We start from the raw sequence: 25,030 nt of genomic DNA, 5'->3' as shown, positions 1-25,030 counted from the left end.
GGAATGACTTCTAAGATATATTAAATGAAAAAAAGCATATTATCAATTAACAAGTACAGAACGATCCCTTTTGTTTTACAATACAACTATTTCTTTATGTAGATACATATTGATGCACAGAATAAAGTCTAGACCAGTGCTGTCCAATAGAAATATACTGCAAGCAATATAAGTAATTTTATATTTTTTAGTAGCCATATTAAAAAAGTAAAAAATAGGTAAAATTCAATAATATATTTTATTTAACCCAATATATAAAAAATTATTTCAACATGTAATCAATGTAAAAAATTAATAATGAGATATTTTACATTTTTTTTATACTAAATCTTTGAAATGCAACCTGTGTTTTATGCTTACAGCACATTTCAACTGGGCCAGCTACATCTCAAGTACTCAATAGCCACATGTGGCCAGTGGCTGTCATACAGCACAGGTCTAAAACACATCACCTGTGCTGTCAGACAGCACAGGTCTAAAACACATCAAAGGGGCCGGCCCCGTGGCTTAGTGGTGAAGTGCTCGTGCTCCGCTACTGGCAGCCCGGGTTCGGATCCCGGCAGCGCACCAACACACCACTTGTCCGGCCATGCTGAGGCCGCGTCCCACATACAGTAACTGAAGGATGTGCAACTATGACATACAATGATCTACTGGGGCTTTGGGGAGAAAAAGGGGGAAAAAAAGGAGGATTGGCAACAGATGTTAGCTCAGGGCCGGTCTTCCTCAGCAAAAAAAAAAAAAAAAAGAGGAGGATTGGCATGAATGTTAGCTCAGGGCTGATCTTCCTCACAAAAAAATAAATAAATAAATAAAAAACACATCAAATGACAACAGTAGTTTCTCTGGTGGGGGAGGGGAAGGGAGAAGGGGGAGGCTTTATTTTTCCTCTATATTCTTTTGTTGTTCAATTAAAATGATTTCATGTATTACTTTCTTAAAAACGAATAATATGGGGCCAGTGGCACAGCGGTGGAGTGCATGCGCTCCGCTTCGGCAGCCTGGGGTTTACAGGTTCGGATCCCGGGCGCACACTGACGCACTGCTTGTCAAGCCATGCTGTGGCCGCGTCCCGTGTAAAGCAGAGGAAGATGGGCATGGATGTTAGCCCAGGACCAATCTTCCTCAGCAAAAAGAGGACGATTGGCATCGGATGTTAGCTCAGGGCTCATCCTCCACACACACACAAAAATGAATAATACATATTTAAAACCAGTCCGAATTATATTACATACTTCATGTTTCATTCCTTAATATGTTTATTAATCTCTTGAGGGTTTTAGTAGTGCAAACACAGCAATAACAGGAGAAAGTAAAAGGAGCTCACTCAAAATGTGAACTATTAAATAACAAGACTTTTTATTAAACTGACTCAACTGGATAAACATTTTCTGAGTTTGAGCTATCTGTGAGGAGTTAGGCTATGCGCTCTGGAAGACAAAAAGAATGAGACATTGTTGTCCTAAAAGATTTTTGGAGACAGCTTTTGGAACTGCCTTTACAGTTTACATATTCTCTTCAGATTGGCTCTGACTTCTAGCAATAGTGAAAGGCCCTCCAGTTGGGTCCAGTAAATCAAACTAGATATTACGATTTTGTCTAAAATGAAGTGTGACTCTAGAGTTGAACAAAAGATTTTATGTGACTTGCAAACTGGCAGCTCCAAATTACTACCCACAACATTTATTGTCAGCAACAACAATAAATTAAGTAGATAATTCAACAAGACAATTATGGGGAAGGGCGGCTTAAAATGGATTACACTCTGGTTTCCTTAAAAAAAAAAAAAAAAAAAGAGGTTGTTATTCCATATTCACATAACCCTGCGTACCTACCTTACCTTTTCTGTTTCTGATCATCTTCCCCAAATTGCTGAGCATGCAAAATTAGGAGTCAGAAGATATTCCCAAACTTCAATATTCTGTAATATGGAATTGGAAGGAAGCTTAATAATGAACCAGTTACAATTACCTCCTTTATTTCTTGTACTTAGTAATTTGTTATCTCATGCTTTATTAAAAGAGGGTAAAATTGAGTCTTTACTTTGCCCAGGACCATCCGTAATTCACGACTGCCCTTGGTGAACTGTGATAGAGACAAAACTATGTGACTGCTATCTTTGTGTATCAGTATATTCTGAAAGAAAGGGCCGTCACGAAATTGTTAATTATCTAGACTTGTTAGAAGAACTGAGTTTGCTGTGTTTTAAAAGATGTGACTAAAAATGCTCAGAGTAAAGACAAGGGCAAAAGGGAAAGGACATTATGTTTCTCCGTGTGAAAACTTTCACAGAATTATCATTTTAAACTGTAAGCGACCTAAGCCTCATCTCCCGTTTTATGGCGCTGACTTGTGGTTTGAGTCTTAAGGACAAGAAGGAGGTCAGTTGGGGGACAACCGGAGGCAGCTCGCCCTAGGCCCGGCGTCCAGCACCTTCAGTCTGTAGATCCTTAGCGGCGGGCAGTCAAGAAAGACGCCGCCTCGGCCCTGGTAACAGCCCCCTCGCCCCAGCGCTAGCGCCCCCATTGCAGCTCCCCGGCCCTAACGTCCCAGCACCACCCCACTCCGGCCTCCTTCAACGCCCTTCAGCCTTCCCCTCTGCCATCGGTCTTTGGGGGCTCTTCTCACCGTCCTCCGTCGCTCTGAGGGTCTATCACCTGGCGTCTCCTTCTGCATTCAAATCTTTTCCCTCAGGCCCAGCCTTCAGTCTGATGGGTCGGTCTGAGGGGTCCCCTGCCTCAGTCTCTGGGGTCCTTTCCCTCGGTCTGAGGGGTCCCCTGCCTCCGTCTCTGGGGTCCCTTCTCCCGGTCTGAGGGGTCCCCTGCCTCCGTCTCTGGGGTCCCTTCTCCGGGTCTGAGGGCTCACCCTGCTGGCCCCGAGCACCCGCCTCCCTCACTCACCTCGCTGCCGCCGGCTCTCCCGAACTCTCTCGCGCCAGGCGCGGTCGCGGGGCGGGTACGCCGGGCGGCGGCGGCGCGGAGCCGCGCGCGCAGCGTGCGTGATGACGTCAGTGCGCTGGCGGCGGCGGCAGCGGCGGCTGGGCTGTTTGTTCTGCTCTCCCGCAGCCGAGGAGCCGAAGCAGTGGCTGCGGCGGCTGCGGCTGCCGGCGGTGCCCGCGGGCGAGCGGGGCCTGTGAGCGCGGCGCAGCGGCGGGCGCGGCGGGCGGGCCCCGGCGCCGCGCAGGCAGCCCGAGGAAGAGGCGGTGGCGGCGGGCGGCCGGCAGGGGCGGCGTGCGGCCTAGCGTCTCAGGTGAGAACCGGTGCCCTTCGGGACGGCGGCGGCGCGGGCGGCCGGCGGGGCTCGCGGCGCGGACGCGTCACCTGCATTGCGTAATGGAGCCGGTGCGCCAGCACCTACGCCGGCGGCGCGGGGGCGGGGAGGCCGGGCGACGCGGGCTCGGGCCTGCGGGCCTCCCGCGTCCCCGCGCCGCTCGCGTCGGGTCGGGGCCGCCTGCGCCGTGGGCGTCTGGGCGGCCCGGGGGCTCGCGGGCCCTGCCGTGGGTGCCGCCGGCGCCGGCTCGGGCCGGCGGGGCTGCGGGCCAGGGGCGCGGGTAGGGGGCGCGGGCGCCGCGGCAGGGCGGGCGGCCGGGGGCGGGCGGGGGGCGGGCCGAGGCGCCCGGCACTTCCTGCCGCCGCCATTTTGTCAAGAGAGGAGGAGGAGGAGGTGGAGGAGGAGGAAGCGGTCGCGCGGGGCTCGGTAAGTTCCGGCCCGGCGTGGTGGCGGCGGGCGCGCGGTCCTCGGCCGCCGTCCCCGGGCTGGGCTCGGCCCCGGCGCGGGCGCTCACTTGGGCTGGGCCCGGCGTGCGCCCCCCCTCCCCGGCGCCTGGGTCCTCCCGCCCGGGCCGGGGCAGCGCGCCCCCGCCCCATTTCTTCGTCTTTCCTGCTGTCTCCTGAGCTCCGCGGAGACAGAGGTGGTCCCCGGGCGGAGGGCAGAAGCTGCCGCTGCACGCCTGCCCAGAGACGGGCTCCTGGGAGCGGGAGCGGTGGTGCAGGGGAGAGCTTGGCCCCCTTTGCCCACCCACTCCCAAGCTGGCAGCCCCTCGCCCGGCGCTTTGTGTTGCTCGGTCGGTGCTCGCTGGCTTTCTTGCCACGGCCTCGTCTGTTTGCGGTGTTGTGCGTGGGGATGTGGGGGAGTTGTGATTCAGCGAAATAAAATGAACCCCCCCCCCCGAAAAAAAACAAAAAACGGAAATAGCTCAACTTCGCCCGACGGAGATGCCCCCGGGGCCGGGCCTTGGATGAAGATGGGAAATCCCACTGTGGTGTACTGGACAGTGTAAATACTTGTGTTCAGGCCCGTGGATGAGTCATGTGCTTTTGCTGAGTGTCTGATCTCTCTTTTACTCCAGACCACGCATTGTTTTTTGAAGTGTTGTTTTCATTTGCTTGTTTACTCGTTGAATGTTTCGTGCAACCTCGTGGGGCTTATGGTCTTGGTCCTTGGGTGTGTGTGTGAGGCAAGTGGCCTCTTGGAGTGTCTGCCTCGTGAGGTTTGAAGTGTCTTTGCTTACCTTCGAGAGGGCTCTACCTGTCCGTATTTACAGAAATCAAGTTTCAGGGTACCTCTAAGTCAGTGGCTCTTGAGTGCTTTGATAATGGTTGGGAGATTTTTATGAATGGGGCCGTCAAGTTCCGTAAATTGTTAGTCCTTGGAATTTGTAGTCCTTGGAAGTTGCGGAGAAAGCGATTCTCAGAAGGATTTATGAATGTGTTTTCAATTTCAAGAAGGTTTTGGGTGGCACCATCTGTTTTATGACCTTGCCAATACTTTAATAAAACACTCCTCTCGGTTTAATTTGGATAGGGATTATTTTTCCACCAAGGCATTGTAGAGAACCAACGGCTTCTCCCTAAAATCTTCAACCTGAGGAAGATAAACCTCTCAGATGGTTTGCATTGACCAAATGGAGAAGGAAAAGCCTGATCCTGAAACAAAATACATTTATCCCCTGTTATCCACCATACCTCTTACCTTGGCAGGGAAGGTAATATCTAAGGGCTCAAGCTGTGGAGTAAATTAGTCTCTTAAGGTGGTTTTAGTTGGTCTTAACTGGAAGATGAGCCCACCTGTGTTTATCTTGCTAGAATTCAGCCCCAGCCGAATTGCTGAAGGTAAGGTACTTTGCCTACAGATGAAAGAACATGCAAGTGGCTGCATTTTAAGGATAGGTTGGCTATTTTGGGGTGCTGATATGGCTAGCTAGCTTCCATAGCTTGGATGTTACTGAGCAGAAAAAAAAATTATCTAAGAATTGCAAGAGAATCATTGACCACTTTGTAAAATTTCCACTAAATTATTGAATTGTCTAAAGGAATTTAGACTTTGTTTCCAGAAGTTGCTTTTTTGAGCCAGTTGTGATCTTTGTACTAAATTGCACTTGTGCTTTTGGTGGTGGGGGGGATGCAGTATTTTTGTGTTACACAATTCAGGTTATTGGATGACTTGAGATTTACAGATTCTAGCGGAATATTGAAGTCTTTTTCTTTCTTCTTCTTTTTTTTAATTTAAAGCAAAAACCGTTTGGTACCTCACTGATTTGAAGACTCTGGGCTGTTAAATCTTCTGACCGCCCACTGTCATCATCTGTTATGATTGTGTGGATGTAAAGTGCTTTGATTTTCTGATTTTGAATAAACTTGTAAAGTAGACTGTGTTTTCCTTTGTGTTCCTGGCAAATCTAAAAAAAGGAAAGAAGAGCTTGTCTTTGGAAACTACTAGTACTGTTTCATAAATCTTGGTGATTTTTAGTGTTTAGAAAAGACTGGGCATTTGCAAGATGAGAATTGTGGGGATTCCTTGCTGATGCTGACGTTTCATTTAATCATAAGAAATGAGTTTGTAAAAATGAAATTTCCTTAAATAATTATCTTTTTACTAGAAGGTAAGTGCAATGAGGGCAGAGTTTTGTTTGCTTGTCTTTGCCTATTTTTGTTCTGTTGTATCTTCAGCGCCTAGAAGAACACCTAAAGTATTCTTTGAGTGAATAAACTGGAGAGATAATGGAGCAAGAATATGGCATGTCCATAATACCAAATGCAGATAGTTTTTCTTAAATTAATAAAATATTGTTAACAGTGGACATAAGTAGTCAGTAGTGACTTACAAGGAATGTGAATTTTAACTAAGATAATGTTAAGTTTCCTAGAAATTGCAGTAAACTTAATAGGCCAAGCAGCATGGCATGCAGCTGCTTCTGTGCACTGTCTACTGTACATTTCCCACTTAGCAGTTTGGAATCTGGTGAGTGGATTTGGGCTGTGGTCCAACCCTGACCTGGGAAAAGTATTTTAAGAGGGAGATGAAGTGGGTAATAAACATATGGGTAGCATTTCTTAACGTGAGTCTCATATTGTTGGTAAAAACTTGATCTTTAAAAAAAATTTTTTTTTTTTTTGTGAGGAAGATCAGCCCTGGGCTAACTTCGGTGCTAATCCTCCTCTTTTTTTGCTGAAGAAGACTGGCTCTGAGCTAACATCTATTGCCAGTCCTCCTCCTTTTTCCCCAAAGCCCCAGTAGATAGTTGCATGTCATAGTTGCACATCCTTCTAGTTGCTGTATGTGGGACGCGGCCTCAGCATGGCCGGAGAAGCAGTGCATCGGTGTGCGCCCGGGATCCGAACCCGGGCCGCCACTAGCGGAGCGCGCACACTTAACTGCTAAGCGACGGGGCCGGCCCGAAAAAAAATTTTTTTTTTAACATGGAGCACTTTTTTTATATTCTGATTTCATGTATGTGTGATGGGCTAATCCATCTCAACAGTTAGTTCCCGAGCTCTTACTATGTACAAGGCAAGACAGAAAGATATTTGCACAATGACTTTTTTGGGGTATGTACATTCTTTATTAATGTATTCATCCCCATTTATTGAATATAAGTTATATATAATTTGAGCATTGCATTATTGTAAAATCTTATCAGACATCTTTTTCAGTCTTTTTATAACAGCTTTATTGAGATAAAATTCAAATACAATTCACCAGTTTATTTTATTTTTGTGTGTGTGTGAGGAAGATCAGCCCTGAGCCAACATCCGTGCTAATCCTCCTCTTTTTGCTGAGGAAGACCAGCTCTGAGCTAACATCTATTGCCAATCCTCCTCCTTTTTTTCTCCCCAATGCCCCAGTAGATAGTTGTATGTCCTAGTTGCACATCCTTCTAGTTGCTGTATGTGGGATTGACCTCATCATGGCCGGAGAAGCGGTGCGTCTGTGTGCCCCCGGGATCCGAACCCGGCCACCAGTAGCGGAGCACGCGCACTTAACCGCTGAGCCACGGGGCCGGCCCTACAATTCACCAATTTAAAGTGTACAGTTCAGTGGTTTTTAGTATATTTAGAGTTGTTAGCCATCACCACTACCAATTTTAGAACATTTTCATTCCTTCAAAAAGAAACTCCTATCCATTCTCAGTCACTGTCCATCCCCCGAACCCCTGGCAACCACTGATCTACTCTCTGTCTCTCTAAATTTGCCTATTCTGGATATTTCAGGAATTATACAGTATATAATTTTTTGTGTCTGGCTTCTTTCACTTTGGTATGATGTTTTCAAGGTTTGTGCTATAACATGAATCAGTGCTTCATCCCTTTTTATGACTGAATTATATTCCATTATATGCATATGCCACATTTTATGTATCCATTCATCAGTTGGTGGATACTTGGGTTGTTTCCACTTTTTGTCTGTTGTGAATGGTGCTGCTGTGAACATTCAGGTACAAGGTTTCGTTTGAACATGTGTATTAGTTTCCCTTGGATACTTAGGAGTGGAATTGATGGGTCAGGGTAACTAACTTTTTGAGGATGCACAATGGCATTTTAACTGCATTGATTTTCTAGTACTTTAACAGAGAGGTTAAAGAAAAGCTTAATGGAATGTGGTTTAGCCATTTAAAAGAATGAGGAAATGGAAGTACAAAGATGTCAGCATGTTGACATATAGTATAGTCTGCATGGTTTGATCCCCATTTGTTTTTTTAAAATTGTACATTCTTGGAGAACAGTTTGAAATGCTAGTAAGGCACAAGAAACAGTCTGGAAGATGCACCCCAAACTTGTGCTACTGTTGTTGTAAAGGGTGATTTTTAAAAAACTTAATTTTATTTCCAGTCTAAACAGGATACAACTGGTTAAACTTGATTAAACTGTATCCACTAGTTCCAGCGTAAATCATGGGATATATTCTATTCTAAAGAAATAAAGAGTGAGTCCAGTGTCAAAGTTAGGGCAAAGCAAACATCTGTCCCACTCTTGACCGAACCCTGAAGGGGAACAACACTAGTTGGTCCACGTCATTTGAAATTGAGATTCCAGGGACCGGCCCCGTGGTGTAGTTAATCTCACGCGTCCTGCTTCCCGTTCGCCCACTCCGCTTCGGCAGCCCTGGGTTCGCCGGTTCCGATCCTGGGCTCAGACCTACTCACCACTCATCAAGCCATGCTGAGGTGGCATGCCACATAGAAGAGCTACAGCTCTACAACTGTGATACACAACTGTATCCTGGGGTTTTGGGGAGAAAAAAGAAAAAAAAAAAAGGAAGATTGGCAACAAATGTTAGCACAGGGCCAATCTTCCTCAAAAAAAATAAAGGAAGGAAGGAAGAAATGGAAATTGTAAGGGTTTTTTTTTCTTTGCATAAAAGTAGTGTGTAGTCGTGTTAAAGAATTTGGAAAATACAGAATGTTAAGATGATGTTAAATGTTAAAAATTCTCTCTTAATCTCATTTTTGTTCTAGTCTTTTGCTACATATGAGTAACAAAATTGGATTGTATGCTTAATTTCAAAAAATATTACATTGTGAACATTTCCAAAATGCTCTATTTTAAATGGTTACCTAATCTAACATATGAATGTACCGTAATTTAATTCTACTGTTTTTGGACATGATTTTCAAATTATCTCTTTTTTCATATCTAGAAAGGGAATCACTAGACCAAAGGGTGTGCCTTTTTGAAAACTTGATACAAATTAGTTTTCTAGACAAGTTCCATGAATTTCCATTTCTCCAGTCACAGCTTGACAGTATCTTGTTTATAAGGGTGAGGTTTTTAACACTTTTTCCTCACAAACAGCAGTTGTGTAGAAACAAAATGTCGTCTTGAGTGTGTTCCCAGGGCTTCTGAGAAGCAGAAGTATCTTGAGATCTTGCCCTTTGACCTTTCTACTCTCTCCTGTTCAGAGTTGGACTTTGTTTCCTGAAATCAAGTCTTGGAATTCCTGGCCCTGTGATAGGAGCCCAGTGTTACCTGAATGCTCTGGGGAGGACTTGAGCAGCCTCTTGGTGTCCAGTCTTGTCTCATTTTTACCTGCCTGCTTCAAAGACTGATACCACCACTGCTGCACTGTTAGACCCCATTTTGAATCCTGGCCCTGCTGCCTGCTGTATGTCCTTCAGCCTGTCACTCAACTTTCCCCCAACTTGACTTGCCTGTTTGTCAGCTGAGGTTAAAATGTGTTAGTGCCCTCTCAAGGTTAGCTGCTTACTTGCTGTCGTTGCCCAGGGTGAAGAATAGAAAGGGAAAGAGGTAGCCAGATAGGAGAATGGAGCTGCTGAGGGCTAGGAAGGTGCATGCTTGGAAACCGTGTCACCAGGTGACACCAAATTCATCCAGTGCCTGCCAGACCCCCTTTATATTGTGTCTTCCTCCAAGTGAGCTGTGAGTGGAGACCAGTGGAGGAGGTAATTTAAAGTGGGGTTGGGGTTAAGTGAGGATTTGTTTTTATTTGATAATGAAGTTAAAGGTGGTGATAATAGGATTAGTGGAAATGCAGCATCCACCTTGGGATGTTGGCTGCAGAGTTTGGGGAAATAATCCAGTAGGGGAAGGTGGCCCAGTGTATCCTCAGGCCTAAAATGTAACTTATCCATTTCATTCAAACCTGGTTATCTGAACAAAGACAGTGACCAGGGTGCTGGAAGTTGCTGTTGGACTGAAGTTTTTCCAGAGCGCAACCACAGCGTCTCTCCATACCTTCCCTGCCTCCTTCGGCCCTAATTTGAATTGTGTTGACATCTGGGCTTGGTGAAAGGATTCTGGTCTCCAGGAAGGTGTGTATCATAAGTGAGGGCCTCCCTGGATGGGCCAGGGAAATGGAGTTCCTGGCTGGGAGACTGAGGTCCTGCTGATGGTCTTTGGGCCTGTTGACCAGAAGAACCAGTCAGTGCCAGTCACCATTACTAGAGGCCGTCAGGATCCAGTTCCATGTGGAATGCCTTTTGTTTGTGTTAAATCCAGTTGGAGAATATATTTCTTTTAGAGGTTGGTCAAATCTGAGCGTTTAACCACAAATTAAACCTACTTGAATGAATATGCCTTTTCTTCTTTTTGATCTGTGGCATATTTACAAATACTTGTTTTAGTTCACTCTAGGTATAGGCTATTTTGTGATCTTTTCCTTGACAAGTGTAGGCCTCTTCTGCCCAGCGTAGGAAGTTCCAGGACTTTGGGCTGTGGTGAGCAAGGTTGATTGGGCTTGGGTGGAGCTGTGTACTGGAGAGGGAGAACTATGGAGTCCACTGTCAGGGTTCAGTCCCAACCCCGCCCCCTTCTGGTCTTGACCTCAGGCGTGTTACATAATCTCCCTAAACCTCAATTTCCTTATTTGTAAAATGGGGTCTGTATGTTTAAGCATTGAGAGTTGGACAAAAGATGGGGGGCCTCCATCTGTGTTGTATTCAGTTTGGAGGAGAAAGGGAGAGCCTCTGATGTGTATTGTATTTGGATTGGTGTAGGGGGGAGTGCTTGCTTTGCCTTGCCTGAAGGACTTCGAGAAAAGCTGTGCAGGCCCCACTTTGCGTGTGGTCACCATCTCTGTCTTGGTGTCCATTTAAAGCTGAAACTCCGTATTTGTTCACACCATGGAAACAGTGCCAAGGGAGAGATGTTGGACTTGGTATTACGCAATTTCCAGAAACAGGAATTAGTAATTCCTGTGTGTCCTTGTGTGTGGCTAATGTCCCCAGTTGTCCTACCCTAGGCAATAACACATACATGTCTGCAGGTGAACTGGCCTTTGAGATTGTTTTGTTTTTTGTAAGAGAAAAGGAAGAGATATCAGTTTGGGTATTTTTGCACTTGAAACATTTCCACTCTGTTTGAGGAAATGTATATATTTTGTGGGAGCAGATTGTTATTGTGAGGGTTGAAATGGGAGAACTCCATGGAGTGTGGAACCTGCCAGTGCTGTGGGGGGGGGAGCGAGAACTGGGCTGCAGGGGGAACACCGCCCTGTGCCTTGGACCGGTCAAGTACCCTCCAAGCCTCAGTTTCCAATATTTAAAATGGGATGATAGGTTTGGGCTCCAGAGAACTTGGACCAGAATCTAGATTTTAAGAGAAAGTAGTTCTTACTTTTAATTCTGTGTTTTTCAAACTATGGGTAATGAAATGAATTTAATAGGTCGCACTTGTTTAAGGGAAAAAAAAAGCAAATGCCAAAGGGTGTCACACATTCAAGAGTATTTCATAAAACCTTTGCTTTGATTTTGTGTATTGTTGTGTATATGGTAAAATGTGTTACTTACGTGGGTCATGTGAGAACAGTGTGAAATAACATTGTTTTAGATAGTACTCAGTGGTAACTGTGGGTACCTTGATCGGTTTTTTTTTGTTTTTTTCTTTTTGGCCGTTTTGCAGTCTTTTTCTTCCTCACTTGCCCAAGGGTGACTGTCCTGGATATGCTTTCTAGTAGCAGGTGAACTGCGTTGGTTTTTAGTTTCTTTTCTTCCTTTTACCCATTGTTTGCTAGAAGCTTTGTAGGGGGTGGGGTGGGAAGGTGAGAAAGCATGTAGTGGTGAAGGATGTCAGTAGTTTGCAACAGGCAAAACAGGAAGTATATAAAGAGTGTTTTGTGTGTAAGGCAAGCTGCTTGTCCTTTATTCTCAGGTATTGTCCTCCCAACTTTTTAATTAAGATGTATATTCTTTCAGGAAATGGCTGTATTAGTTAGGTCTCTCTCGTATAAATAGCAAACATAAAACTAGTTAAAACAAAAGAGAATTTGTTGGCTAATGTGACAGGAAGTCTACAGTGTGGCTCAGGCATAGTTGAATACAGGGGCTCAAACAGGGACATCAGAGCTTGTTCTCTGTCTCTGATTTCCTGACCTCAAGGTCAAGAGTGAGTCTTCTCCAGTAGCACTCTGGTGGCAGAAGACTCCGGCTTGGATCATCGCCCATCCCTGACCTTGTGCAGAATGGGAATGCTGAACCACCTCACCTCAAACATGGCACCTTTAGCCTGTCTCTGCCCTCCACTTGCTTACCCCAAGTAGTAGCTCCAGCAGCATCTTGCTCATCATTGTGAGGCCTGCTAGATGGGATACTTTTGTGGAACTAGAAGTAGAGTGTACCCCCTCACTTGAAGCAAGAAATTTTGGGTATCTGAAAGGAAAGCTAGTTTTCTATACTAGGTCATAAACCAGAAATAGTTGAAATCAGCTTAGAATGAGTTATTCAAGAAAAGGGAAAAGTGAAGATGGTTGTTAAGGATATGTGTATTCCAAATCCTTTGGTAGAGGATTAAATGAAAGATATGGTTTATCTTACCAGGTTCCAGGTGCGGAGGGAGTTGCTGTGGGGGCTCTGGGAGGAGTCAAGCCAAGTGTCAAGAATCTCTTGGGTCGGGTGAGAGAACTCAGGCCACTATTGACAGGGCGCAACTTGGCCAGGAAAACAGGCCTCAGGAAGCACGGGAGTGAGTTGGGCTTAGACCACTGGGGAAGTGCAGGGAAAGACTCAGGTAAGAGACCAGGTAGATAAATTTCAGTAAATGCTTGCAAGAATGAAATCATAATGGAGAACATTTCAGTAGGCTGGATTCATCTGTCATTCATGCATGCAAGAACTACAGTTGTAATTTTGCCATTTGCTAAGCTGTTTCTGTACTTAAGTTCTTGTAAAGTCTGCTGCTTGGCATTCCTCTAGCGTTGCTGAAAGCCTACTCAGATTTCCATAATCAAAAGCAAGTATTATGCACTGCTGGAGTAATCGTTTTCCTGTAGTTCTCACAGTTGGATTTATTCGGTCCTTTAAGGGGCTCAGAATAATTGAGGGTCCCCTGGCTGAGGATGAGACCAGCCCTGCTTCTCAGTAGAGTATAGGTTCTTAACTTGAGGGGGAGGTCGGAGGTCCCTTTGAGAATGTGACGAATGCTATGGATCCTTTCTCCAGAAAAATGCACATGCGTAAACATTGAACAGTTTTTTTGGGGTGGGGGCACTCCTCATAACCCTAAAGCCTATCCAAGGAAAAGTTCTTGGATTTTACTTGAAGAATGAGAAATTTATTATTATGTTAATTAAAAGGCTCTTGATGGTTTTGAAGACTTGCCTTTTTGCATGCAGCCTGCTTTTGCAGACATTTACAAATTTATGAGTCAGAAACAATGTGGAGTGCCCATTTTGGTTTGTCCTCGAAGTTTTTACAGAGCTGGCAAGTAACCTTTGTGAGCACTGGTGCAAACCTGCCTGGGGCCCCTGTGTCCCCTCCATCTTTTTCAGCTTGTTCTCTTTCCTGGGGATGAGGAATGTCAGAATGTTCCAGAATGGGCCTATTGCAGAGGCTGCAGATGAAGGAAGGTTTTTGTTCTGGGGCCCTTCATCTTTACTGAAGCTGCTGCTGTTCATAAACCTGTCTCCAGGATTTGGTGTTGGCCAGGAGCCTTTGCTGCAGAAGGTAATCCAGTGGGCTGTTGGCCAGCCTGATCATTTGGTGGTGTTGGAGGTGGGTGGAATGAGGAAGATTTATGGCTGTGGACCCTTATGTGGCATAGCGCCTGCTCTCTACTGCAGGACGTTTGTTCATGCATGCACTTGAACCTGCAGGCTGAGGGAGACAGAACTTGTGGGATGCGAAAGTACCATTCTTGAGCACAATACGCTTACGCTTAGGAATATGAACTCACTACACCAGGCATTGTGCATGGTGCTGCTCTATTTTCCCACCCCAAATCTCTCTGGTGGAAGGAATAGGAAATACAATACCATAAACTTGAGTAATTCATACTTCTGTAATTGGGACAGAGTTGTCAGAGATGGAAAAAAACTATTACTTCTAAGAATAGTGCATATTAAAAACTCCCTTTCCTCCTCCCTAATGTCTGAAGTTTGAGGATCAAACTTGTATGTGCTAATGGATATTCCCCCATCCATTTACTCTTGGTGTTGTCTTTAATTAATCCTATTACTCTGCTCTGTTGAATTACAATCTTATTGTATAGGCATGACTTTTATTGCTTAATCAGTTCCCCTTTCCATTCTGTAAGTAAGAGAAACAAACAAGATAATGTACATGAAAGAGTTTTGTAACAGGTGGTACCATCCATGTGTAGGTTGTTTTCATTTATAATCTTTATTAAAGATTCATTGGCTCTGAAGTGCTTTCAGTTATAATAAGCTGCTGAGTTACAAAGTTGTGCGTATGTCTTCATTTGTTTTCCTTTTGACACTAAGAAACCATTGAGCTGACAGATTAACTGCCTGGAAATAATACCACCTTCATGTTCATCTATTTCAAGGTAATAATTCACCTATGTTTGTAATCCCAGGAATGCAGTTTTGAATTACCAGTATTGGAGCTCTTTTGAATTGCTGCACATGCAGCCTACAGTTTAGCTTGCCAGTCCTCGGTGTGTTCTCTCAGGACATCTCTGGGCCTGTTTGCTCTGGGAACCCATGTGAGCATCCTTCCTTTGCACTTCTGAGGGCTAGTTACCCTCCCTGGCCTGTGGCTCTTTCTGCTTGCCTTCCAGACCCCCACATTCCTGTTGTTCGCCTTGAGGCAGTGCCTATCTTTGATCCTTGACTCTTTGTGAAGAGGTTCAAGGCTTTTAGCAAATAGTTGCCTATGAATAGACTTCCCTTTAAAGGTTGGGACTACCTTTGCTGAATGGACACTGGATCTCCCCTTTTTTCTTCTTGCCTATTCTGAAATGGTGAAGTTGAACGTCAGTCACCCTGCTGCCTGTGTGAGCCTTAACTTATGGAACTGTAATATCGGTCACTTCTCCTTGCCCACTGTGTTCCCCTCCCCAGACTGGGAGTTTGAACATACATTTACCATCACTCTGTTTTAGTGAATATTTGAGTGATTACTGTGTGCCAGGTGCCGGATTTCTGAGGCCCTAGGTATTCCTTAAGTCCTCAGAAAACAACCTTACTAACTGGGTACTGGAATTGTCTGCCTTTTGCTGATAAGGAAGCTGATGCCCGGAGAGTTCAGTCACTTAGGGTAGGGGCCTGGCTCCAGAGCCCACGTGCTCTTCACTTCTGTTCTACAAGCTGTGGAAGGAAGGAATCTGCTGCTTACAGTTGATTGGGATGGTACATTAAGAGCACAAGGTAGACCTCGGAAGTGCTCTCCATGAGGTACAGGCCAACCAGGCCGAGAAGGAGAGTATCTTTTAGCTGTGAGCGTAGGAAAGGAGCTAGCACTTAGGCTGGTCCATCTGTGAGGATAGCTGAGGCCTGGACGGAGACCTGGACAGTTCTGCAAGCAAGCACCTGTCCCTTGGAGGCACTCAGTGGAGCAGGGAATGGTGAGAGGAGTGGGCAGATCTCCTTTTCTTCCAGGCATCTGGTCATTAAAATGTAGTGCCGGGCCGGCCCCATGGCTTGGTGGTTAAGTGCGCGCGCTCCGATGCTGGTGGCCCGGGTTCGGATCCTGGGCGCGCACCAAGGCACCACTTCTCCGTCCATCCTGAGGCCGAGTCCCACATACAGCAACTAGAAGGATGTGCAGCTATGACATACAACTACCTACTGGGGCTTTGGGGGGAAAAAATAAATAAATAAAATCTTTATAAAAAAAAAAATGTAGTGCCACCCTCCTGAGGAGTCTCATGAAGAAATTCACATGAGTGCAATTAAACCTCACCTGGAAAAGGTTTCCACTAGAGCACCAAGCTGCTTTGATTTGGTTTCACCTCCATTTTTTCCTTGACACTCCAGTGAAAGTCTGTGAGTACAGAAGAGGGAGTTTGGGGGAGTTAGTAAGCTGGGATAAGCATCATCTTTAACCCAGGTGCCCCGGTCTTGTTAAATCAGGGATGTGAACTGAGTGATCTCTTAGGATTATGATGAGCCTCTCAGTCTTGAAGTGCTGCTTCTTGTAGGGTGGAATTTTTCCAGCTCATGGGTGCTTATTTCCCACTTAGGGACTCTCATTTAAAGGGAATTTCCTGCCCCAGGCAAACTTGGTAAGTTGGGTGATTCCGCCAGTGTGTGTGTGTGGAACTTACTAGGTAATCAGGTACTAGGCTATATTCCGCGTGTACAGTGAGGATTCAGTGGTGAATAAAGGTGTTTCCCATGTGTGTATGCCATGTACAATTAAAACATAACTGGAGGGAGAGCGAGGCCAGTGTTACAGGGATCCTCATACCTCCACTGGTGGGTGGCCACCCAGTGCTAGAAAGGCGGTAATTCATTTAACAAGTGAAGGAACAGATTTTCATTTTACTTTTCAAACTATTCTTTGAGTTTGTAAAATGACAAATGATCTCATTGAATAAGAGTTTGGCTCTTAGTAGCTGTGACAAAAATCCAGTCAAGAGAAAATGGTAGAAGCGGTTAAACAAGCTCCATGCAAAACTGGACTAGTAAGCTAGTTGGAAAGTACATGATCAAAATATAATAGATTTATTGCAGCGTAACTTTACTGCTGCTCTAAAATCCCACCTCCCATCCTGTGGTACTCTGGGCTCTTAGCTTCTGTGACAGACTGCTGTCCCTTTCCATGTCTTTGATTCTTTCCTGCTTCTAGACTCCCCCCATCTTTCAGGGTGCAGTTGGGATCTTACTTATTTTACAGTGACCTACCCAATTTCTAAAGCAGTGCTGTCCAGTGGAAGTTTCTGCAGTGATGGAAATGTTCGGTTTTTGGGTTATTCAGCACGATAGCCACTACCCTCAAGCGGCAAGTGCACCTTTGAAGGCGGCTGAAAGACCCATGTCATGCTGGCTTTGATAGGTTTTAGAGAAGATGGGCTCACTTTAGTCCTGTGGTGCTTGTGAGGCTTCCTGGTCAACATTGCCCTGTAGGCAGGTGGATGTGCAGTTCTGGAATGCAGGGGTGGGTCTAGGCCAGGCTTAGGGGCTTGGGGCATTGCCAGCAGATGGGTGAGGTCTCCCTGGGGCCATGGGGAGAGCACGGAGGAGGGACCTGGGGCCCGCATTTAGGGTGAGAAGATAGTCAGTGACTGAATCCTGATTAGTAGAGATGGGCAAGTACCCCCATCTCCCTCTCATAGGAGGTTGGAAATGAAGTCCCAGCAAGGTCCCAGGCTCTGTAGGGTAAGAACTCAGGTGGAGAATTCACCGGATTTTTTCTTCGAAGACTATCTATTCTAGAGTGTGCTCCAGTTACCTAGGTAAGTATCATGTTCTCTAGTCTCTGCTCCCCTGTTTTTATAGCCTAGAAAATTCCCTACTTCTCTTTGGAATTTGCTTTATCTTGACATCTTTCATTTCATTCATTCCATACGTCTCCTTCCTCCCCTCATTTTGTGAGCAGGGCTTTGGGGGCAGGCCTGGCCCATTTGGCATGTTATCTTTGTGTGTGGAGAATGTAAACGAAGGTTCAGCAGGGACTGAAGGCTGAGCTGTGGTTCTAAAAGGTGCCAGTGGTGGGTCTGCCTGGAGTGAGTCAAGTGAGCAAGGTGGATCCAGCCTGCCCGCAGAGCTCCTGCTAGTAGACTGCAGACCAGATCTGGCGGCCCATTCCGTTTTACTCCATGATTACAGGCTCATGAAACCATGAGTATTTTCAAAGTCAATATTAAATCATAACGTTCACTTTTATTAATATTTTGATAAATAACGAGTGTTTATTGAGTACTTACTTTCTCTTGCATCTCATTTGACCTTTAGAGACCAGCCCTGTGAGAGTCTTATCTCCATTTTAGAGTTGAGGACTCTGTGTGGAAGTCATCTGCCTACCTTTTTTTTTCTGGTCAGAAACATATAAAATTTTACCCTTTTTAACATTTTTAAGTGTACAGTAGCATTAACTATATGCACATTGTTGTGCAACAGATCTCTAGAAGTTTTTCATCTTGCAAAACTGAAACTATATCCATTGAACAACTCTTTTCCCCTTCCCCCCAGCCCCTGGCAGCCATATTCTGCTTTCAAAGAGTTTGACTGTTTTAGGCCCCTCATAACGTGCAGTCATGCAGTATTTGTCTTTTTGTGACTGGCTTATTTTACTTAGTATTATGTCCTCCAGGTTCATCCATGTTGTCACATATGACAGGATTTCCTTCTTTTTTAAGGCTAATAATGTTCCATTTTACCTATATGCCATATTTTGTTTATCCATTCATCTGTTGATGGACATTTAAATTGCTTCCTCCTCTTGGCTATTGTGAACAATGCTGCAGTGAACATGGGTGTGCACATAGCCACTTGCCTACTTGTTGATATAAGTTAGAATTTAGAACTTGGACACAGAAGCCTGCCAGGTGCTACAAACTGCCCATGTCCTGTTTGCACACTGAAACTGATGGGGGTTTGGGGTTTTTTATTGGGCAGCCGTGGAAAGTGGGCAAGCAGTGGCACCATGGTGTCCAGCCAGTTGTCTTTCAGGGCAGCCTAAAAGAAAATAAATGACTGGGTATAAATGGATTAGACTCCACCCCTTCCTGGCTTCCCAGGGTCTCATCCTGTTACCCCACAGCCCTGGCTTCTCAACCCAACCCACTAACACAGCATTTTCCATATCTATGCAGTGCCTCAAAATGACCAGAGCAGCTTAAGTTTTGATACCTTTTAAGTGAGAGGACCTTTACCAAGTCATGAGCATATGTAGCAGAGGTGTGAGGTACCTGCACCACGTCTCGGCAGGCCCTGCCTGTCCCTGCACTCACTGTTCTCTGACTTACCCCTGGACAACTTGAATTGCTTCATCCTCCCTCCCAGTGATTCTTGAGTACCGAACGTCTGTCCTTGGAAGGGAAGCACAGAGACTCAGGATAAATGATTGCCACACTAGACAGCTTGCTCCCCCAAAAGGAAGCCGCTTAGATTTCTCTTTTTCCATTTTCAGAAAATCTGGTCGCGTCCTTATAAATGGAATCATCCGTTCATTGGTTCATGGACATTTCAGTTTCTAGTTTTTGGCTCTTATGAATAATGCTGCTATGAACATTCACATGCAAGTTTTCCTATAAGTATGTCTTCCTTTCTCTTGGATATATACCTAGGGGTGGTACTTCTGCATCACATGGTAACTATGTTTAAGCTTTTGAGGTACTGCTGGACTCTTTTCCAAAGTTGCTGCCCCTTTTTACGTTCCTGTCAGCAATGTATGAGGGTTCCAGTTTCCCCACATCCTTGTCAAAGCTTGTAACTATCTTTCTGATTATAGCACAAATTCCTTTTTAATCTAGTGGAAATTAAGTAGTTTCCCCTTTTACTTCTTATCCCCTCCTCCTTTTCCATCTTCCCATTGAGCAGCAGTTTCAGAATAAGTAGTTACGTTTTCTCAGTGTTCTTGGAGGATACTTCACCCTAAAGAGTCCTCTCATGTGACACACCGGTTACAAAGTGGCCCTGTGTGCAGATCTGGATGCATGGTGTTGTCAAGAGGTTGAATTTTAAATCTGTGTAATGGGACTTATTTTCTGTGAGCTTTTATTCTAGTTAAGACTGTCTTAAGTGATGTTTTTAGGTAATACAGTGTTGAGATGTTGAGGTGAAGATTCCAGTCCACATTCTCCCTCTGTTTTTACTCCCAGGAACGCATGCATACCTGAGGGTAAAGATGTGTTTCAGGACCCATCTCACTCACTGTGCTTATTGCTGAACAGCTTCTGGTTGAGGGCGGAGGGTGAGGACTTGATTCATCAAGGATCTTATGCAGACTGTGCTTCACAGGTTTGGAAATCAGCCATAACTTTGAAGTCACTCTTTTTACCGTTAAACTGCCATTGGTATTCTCTTGTCCTGGGAAGGGAATGAGTAGTGACTCAGTGTTTCATTTCATGCTTAGCTGAAGTTCTCTATACTTTTGTGCTGGCCATTAGAGCATGCTGAAAATGGAATGTACTACCTAGGGAGGTGAGCAGATGAGCTGTGATTGGTGGTATTGAAGCTGAAAATGAACAGTCATTCACCAGCATTTGGAGAAATGGGCAGTGATCTGGGACAGGCAGCATAACCTCTGAGGCTCTGTTTCCCTCTCAGTAAAATGGGACAACAAAAGCACTCCACCTGCCTCAAGGTTGTGAAGATCGTATGTCTGGGACTAATGAGCTCTTTTTTTTTTTTTTTTGATGTGGTGTTTAATTGTTCATTTCCTTTTTTCTTTTTTTTAATTGACGTCATAATAGTTTACGATGTGAAATTTTAGTTGTACATTATTGTTTGTCAGTCACTGTATACATGCATCCCTTCCCCCCTTGTGCCCACCCCCCCAACCCCCTTGCCTTTGGTAACTACCAAACAGTTCTCTCTGTCCGCCTTGTAGTTTATCTTACACTTATGAGTGAAATCGTGCAGTGTTTGTCTCTATCTCTGGCTTATTTCACTTACCATAATACCCTCCAGGTCCATCCATGTTGTTGCAAATGGGACGATTTTGTCTTTTTTTTTATAGCTGAATAGTATTCCAGTGTGTGTGTATATATATATATACCACATCTTCTTTATGCAGTCATCAGTCCAGGGACGTTTTGTGTTGTTTCCACTTCTTGGCTATAGTGAATAATGCTGCAATGAACGTAGGGGTGCATAAGCCTCTTTGGATTATTGATTTCATGTTTGTTGGATAGATACCAACTAGTGGGATAGCTGGATCATACGGTATTTCTATTTTTAATTCTTTGAGGAATCTCCATACTGTTTTCCATAAAGGCTGCGCCAGTTTGCATTCCACCAGCAGTGAATTAGGGCTCCCGTTTCTCCACAACCTCTCCAACATTTGTTGTTTTTTGTCTAGGTTATTATAGCCATTCTAACGGGCGTAAGGTGATATCTTAGTGTAGTTTTGATTTGCATTTCCCTGATGATTAGTGATGTCGAGTAGGTGATATCTTAGTGTAGTTTTGATTTGCATTTCCCTGATGATTAGTGATGTTGAATATCCTTTCATGTCCCTATTGGCCATCTGTATATCTTCCTTGGAAAAATGTCTGTTCATATCTTCTGCCCATTTTTTGATTGGGTTGTTTGTTTTTTTGTTTTTCAGTTGTGTGAGTTCTTTATATGTTATGGAGATTAACCCCGTGTTAGATATATGATTTGCAAATATTTTCTCCCAGCTGATGGGTTGTCTTTTCATTTTGATCCTGGTTTTATTTGCCTTGTAGAAACTCTTTAATCTGGTAAAGTCCCACTTGTTTGTTTTTTCTTTCGTTTCCCTGGTCCAAGTAGACCTGGAATTCGAAAAGATCCCTTTATGACCAATGTCAAATGGTGTACTGTCTACGTTTTCTTCCAGGAGTTCTATAGTTTCAGGTCTCACCTTCAGGTCTTTGATCCATTTTTAGTTAATTTTCGTGTATGGCAAAAGAAGCTGGTCTACTTTCATTCTTTTGCATGTGACTGTCCAGTTTTCCTACCACCATTTATTGAAGAGACTTGTATGTTCTTAGCTCCTTTGTCAAAGATGTGTGGTTTTATTTCTGGGCTTTCAATCCTGTTCCATTGATCTGTGTGTCTGTTTTTGTACCAGTACCATGCTGTTTTGATTACTATAGCTTTGTAGTATATTTTGAAGTCAGGGATTGTGATGCCTCCAGCTTTCTTCTTTTTTCTCAGGATTGCTTTAGCTGTTTGGGGTCTTTTCTTGCCCCATATGTATCTTAATATTCTCTCTTCTGTTTCCGTGAAGAATGTCGTTGGGATTCTGATTGGGATTGCATTGAATCTGTAGATTCCTTTAGGTAGTATGGACATTTAACTATGTTTATCCTTCTAATCCATGTGCATGGGATATTTTTCCATTTCATTATGTCATCATTGATTTCTTTCAGTAACGTCTTACAGTTTTCGTTGTATAGTTCTTTCACCTCCTTGGTTAAATTTATTCCGAGGAGCTCTTCTGTTAGTAACAAGAGTCAGGCACAGCAGAGAGGATTGCTCCTACCCACCCTGAAGTGCTCTGATTTCGCAGGAGATGCTGTAGACTCAGTCCTATGGGATCAAAGGTGTGGTGATTTGCCCTTTAAATTGGAGTGATTCTAATTTCTATCTCCTAGCTTGAGGAGACTTGGCAAGACCAGCTCAGTCGCCTCTGCTCATGAGTGTGCTCCTTTCCCTGCCTCGTTTCCTTTCCCATCCTGAATTTTGAGGTCACCATCGTTTTTCGCTTTTGTCTCAGTTGCATGTACCTCTAACCAATACATTGCTTAGTTTTGTTTTTTGTTTTTTGAGCTTCATATCAATGCGGCATACCATTTACACACTTCTGCCACTTCCTCATTTAAGGTTCATGTAGGATAGCTCATTCATTTTCACCAGAGTGTGAATGGATCACCATTTTTTCGTTCTTTGATTGGTCATTTGGGTCATTAGATATGTTTTTATTGGAGGGCGGGAGGGAGGATGGAAGAGGCACAATTACTAAGCATGTTGCTATGAGCGTTCTCCTGCATGCGTGCATGCATCTGAGATGTGTGCAGGTGTCTCAGTAAGTGCCCAGGAGTGGAATTACTGGGCCATCAGGGATGCTGTAGTGCCAAATTATTTTCAAAAACAGTTGCATCAGTTTACCTTCCCACATGCCAAAATGTTGGACCACAGTCTCGCCAATGCTGGCATTAACGAGTTTCTTATATTTTGCCAATCTTGGTAGATAGAAAATGTCATTGTGGCTTCATTTATCAGGGAAGTGCAAATTAATAAGTCTGGGCATCTTCTTGTGTTTATTCATTGTCCTTCTTTGAAATGCTTGTTTCTGACTTGTGCTCATTTTCTTTTAGCTTATCTTTTCAAATTGGTTTGCAGGGGTTCTTTATAGAGTCTGAGTACCAGATGTTTGTCGCTAAACATCTTTGCCTAGTTTGGTGTCTTTCCCCTTCCACTTTTATAGTATCTTTTGAGGAACAGAAGATCTTAATTTTAACATGGATGAATTTGTAAATCTTTGTTTTACAGTTGGTGGGAAGAACACTACCTGAAGTAAAATATTCTATATTATCTTTTAAAAGTTGTAAAGTTTTGCCTTTCAAATGTATTCCCAAATCTATCAGGAAATGGTTTCTGGGTATAGGGTGAGGAGTCCTGCAGACTCCGAATCCCTTGCAGGTTTTGTGACCCCAGATAGATGACTGATTTCTTCTAGCATTAGCATCCTCAGCTGCAAAACTGAGATCCTAATGCCTGCCATGTGCAGGGTTCTTGTGAGGTCGAAATACAGCATCCCAGCACGTTGAGCCCCGAGTGTCAGTAGTCATTCAGTAATTGCTCTTTGGTCTGAATCCAGTTGCATTACCTGAGCATGTGGACACTCAGGGAAAGTTGGCGCATAACTGGGAAAGTTGTTGCTAGTACATTGCCTGCCAACCATTACAGGCATCGTGGCCAGGCTGGGTTTGGCTGCTCAGTGAATCCCCTGGCAGGGCACTGGTGGCTTAGAGAATGTTCAGCCATGTACAAAGCTTGTCTGGTGCAGGTAGGTGCCCAGTCAGACCTAGAGCTGATTGGTACAATATCGGAGGTATTCTAGAAATGACTGCTTCCTAGGTCCGTGGTGCAGTCACAAGGCTGAGTCTGGACGCTCTTCTAACCAGGAGCTTCAGGCCTTGAGAGGAGCTCGTTTAGTGACTGCCAGTGACCAACTGCAGACACTCAGTGTGCATTCCTTTGAGCAAACAGGCAGCTGGGGATCTGGTGGTTGTCAGCATTTGTGTCACAGCATACCTTCTCTAAACGACTTGTGGAGGGATAGAATGGGCTGGGATTTTGTAGTGTGGTACAGTTAAAGGTGTCATGATCAGAGATTTATGGCGTTTCCCTCTGGAGGAGACTAATGGCCATAAAGGACGGGTGGACATTTCTTCGTGTGCTCTGGGTGGTCAGATGTCAGTCAGAGTGAGGGCTTCAGGAGCCTGCAGGGCTTTGACTCCAAGTGTTGCTCATGGAGTGAGTCTGTTGCAGTGCATAGCGCGCTCTGCGGGAGCCTTTTCCAGTTGCGCTTTCCCAGTGTTCTTGCTGGCACTTGGACCAGGGGCTTTGTCATGCACCTTTCATGACCATTGACCTGGGCATGTAATAATAAGCTATCATATGTTTGTTGATCCTTCTCAACCCTGTGATGTCCACACTTGAAAAACTGGAAACATCCCAACGTAAAACAGCTAGGGGGTGGTTTGTGAGCCCTTTTGTGATGGATAGTGGCTGACTCGCATCATCACAGTTAAAGGTGATGGGGTCTGTACACACAGTGTCCCATAAACACCAGAACACAGAATATGAGGGGAATGTTGATGGTAAGTAACCCTGTGAGTGTGCACATGTGAAGACAGGTGTTGTGGTGCAGGGAGACCTTTTCCCTGCTGGGAGCTTTGTTGCATTTTATTGTAATGAAGGTTGAATGTTTTATTCATAAGACCTCAGTCGACACCCCAAATTGCCCTGTTTAGCATTGTTTGTTCCTTCTGAACAGGGTGGGGGGGGTGAGGGGGTGGGGATTCTGCTGTTGAGCCAGTAGGGGGCTGTTTACCTCCCCTGTGCTTTGTTGCCTAGGAGCCCCCGCCCCTCCCTTCCCCCATTCCTGCACTGGCGAATATGTTTCCTAGTTTTGAGATTTAATCAAAACTTTAAAATTGGGCCAAGGTCCTCTAGGAAGCATTTAGTATGAAAAATTATTCTATATGGTAGCTTTGCTCATTCAGGATTAGTTAGTTTTCTCAAAAGATGAATGAACTGGCCTGTACAATGAACACTCTTGAATAGCTGTGTATCATCTTTCACCTGCTCTGAAGTAACTCCTCCTCCCCAGTGGATGTGAGTGCAGGAAATGCCATGCTCCAGCAGCCCACAAGGATTTTTAAGATTGTTAGTCTTGCTGCTTTGCTGTCTTTAGTGT

General features: G+C 44.8%; 1 protein-coding gene across 1 annotated transcript in view; it reads left to right on the top strand.

Annotated features, from left to right (window-relative positions):
- Positions 1-3,066: 3,066 nt before the first annotated feature.
- The window catches only part of BRD4 (bromodomain containing 4), an 84,641-nt gene continuing 62,677 nt past the window's right edge, over positions 3,067-25,030 (top strand). Inside the window, exon 1 of the mRNA XM_058563576.1 lies at positions 3,067-3,249. The gene's annotated coding sequence lies outside the window, so the exon portion shown is untranslated. The remainder of the gene's footprint in view (positions 3,250-25,030) is intronic.

Source organism: Diceros bicornis, chromosome 20, assembly GCF_020826845.1.
Source record: "Diceros bicornis minor isolate mBicDic1 chromosome 20, mDicBic1.mat.cur, whole genome shotgun sequence".
Classification (NCBI taxonomy): domain Eukaryota; kingdom Metazoa; phylum Chordata; class Mammalia; order Perissodactyla; family Rhinocerotidae; genus Diceros; species Diceros bicornis.
Note: the sequence above shows the minus strand (reverse complement) of the source record. Positions and strands in the feature narration are given on the sequence as shown.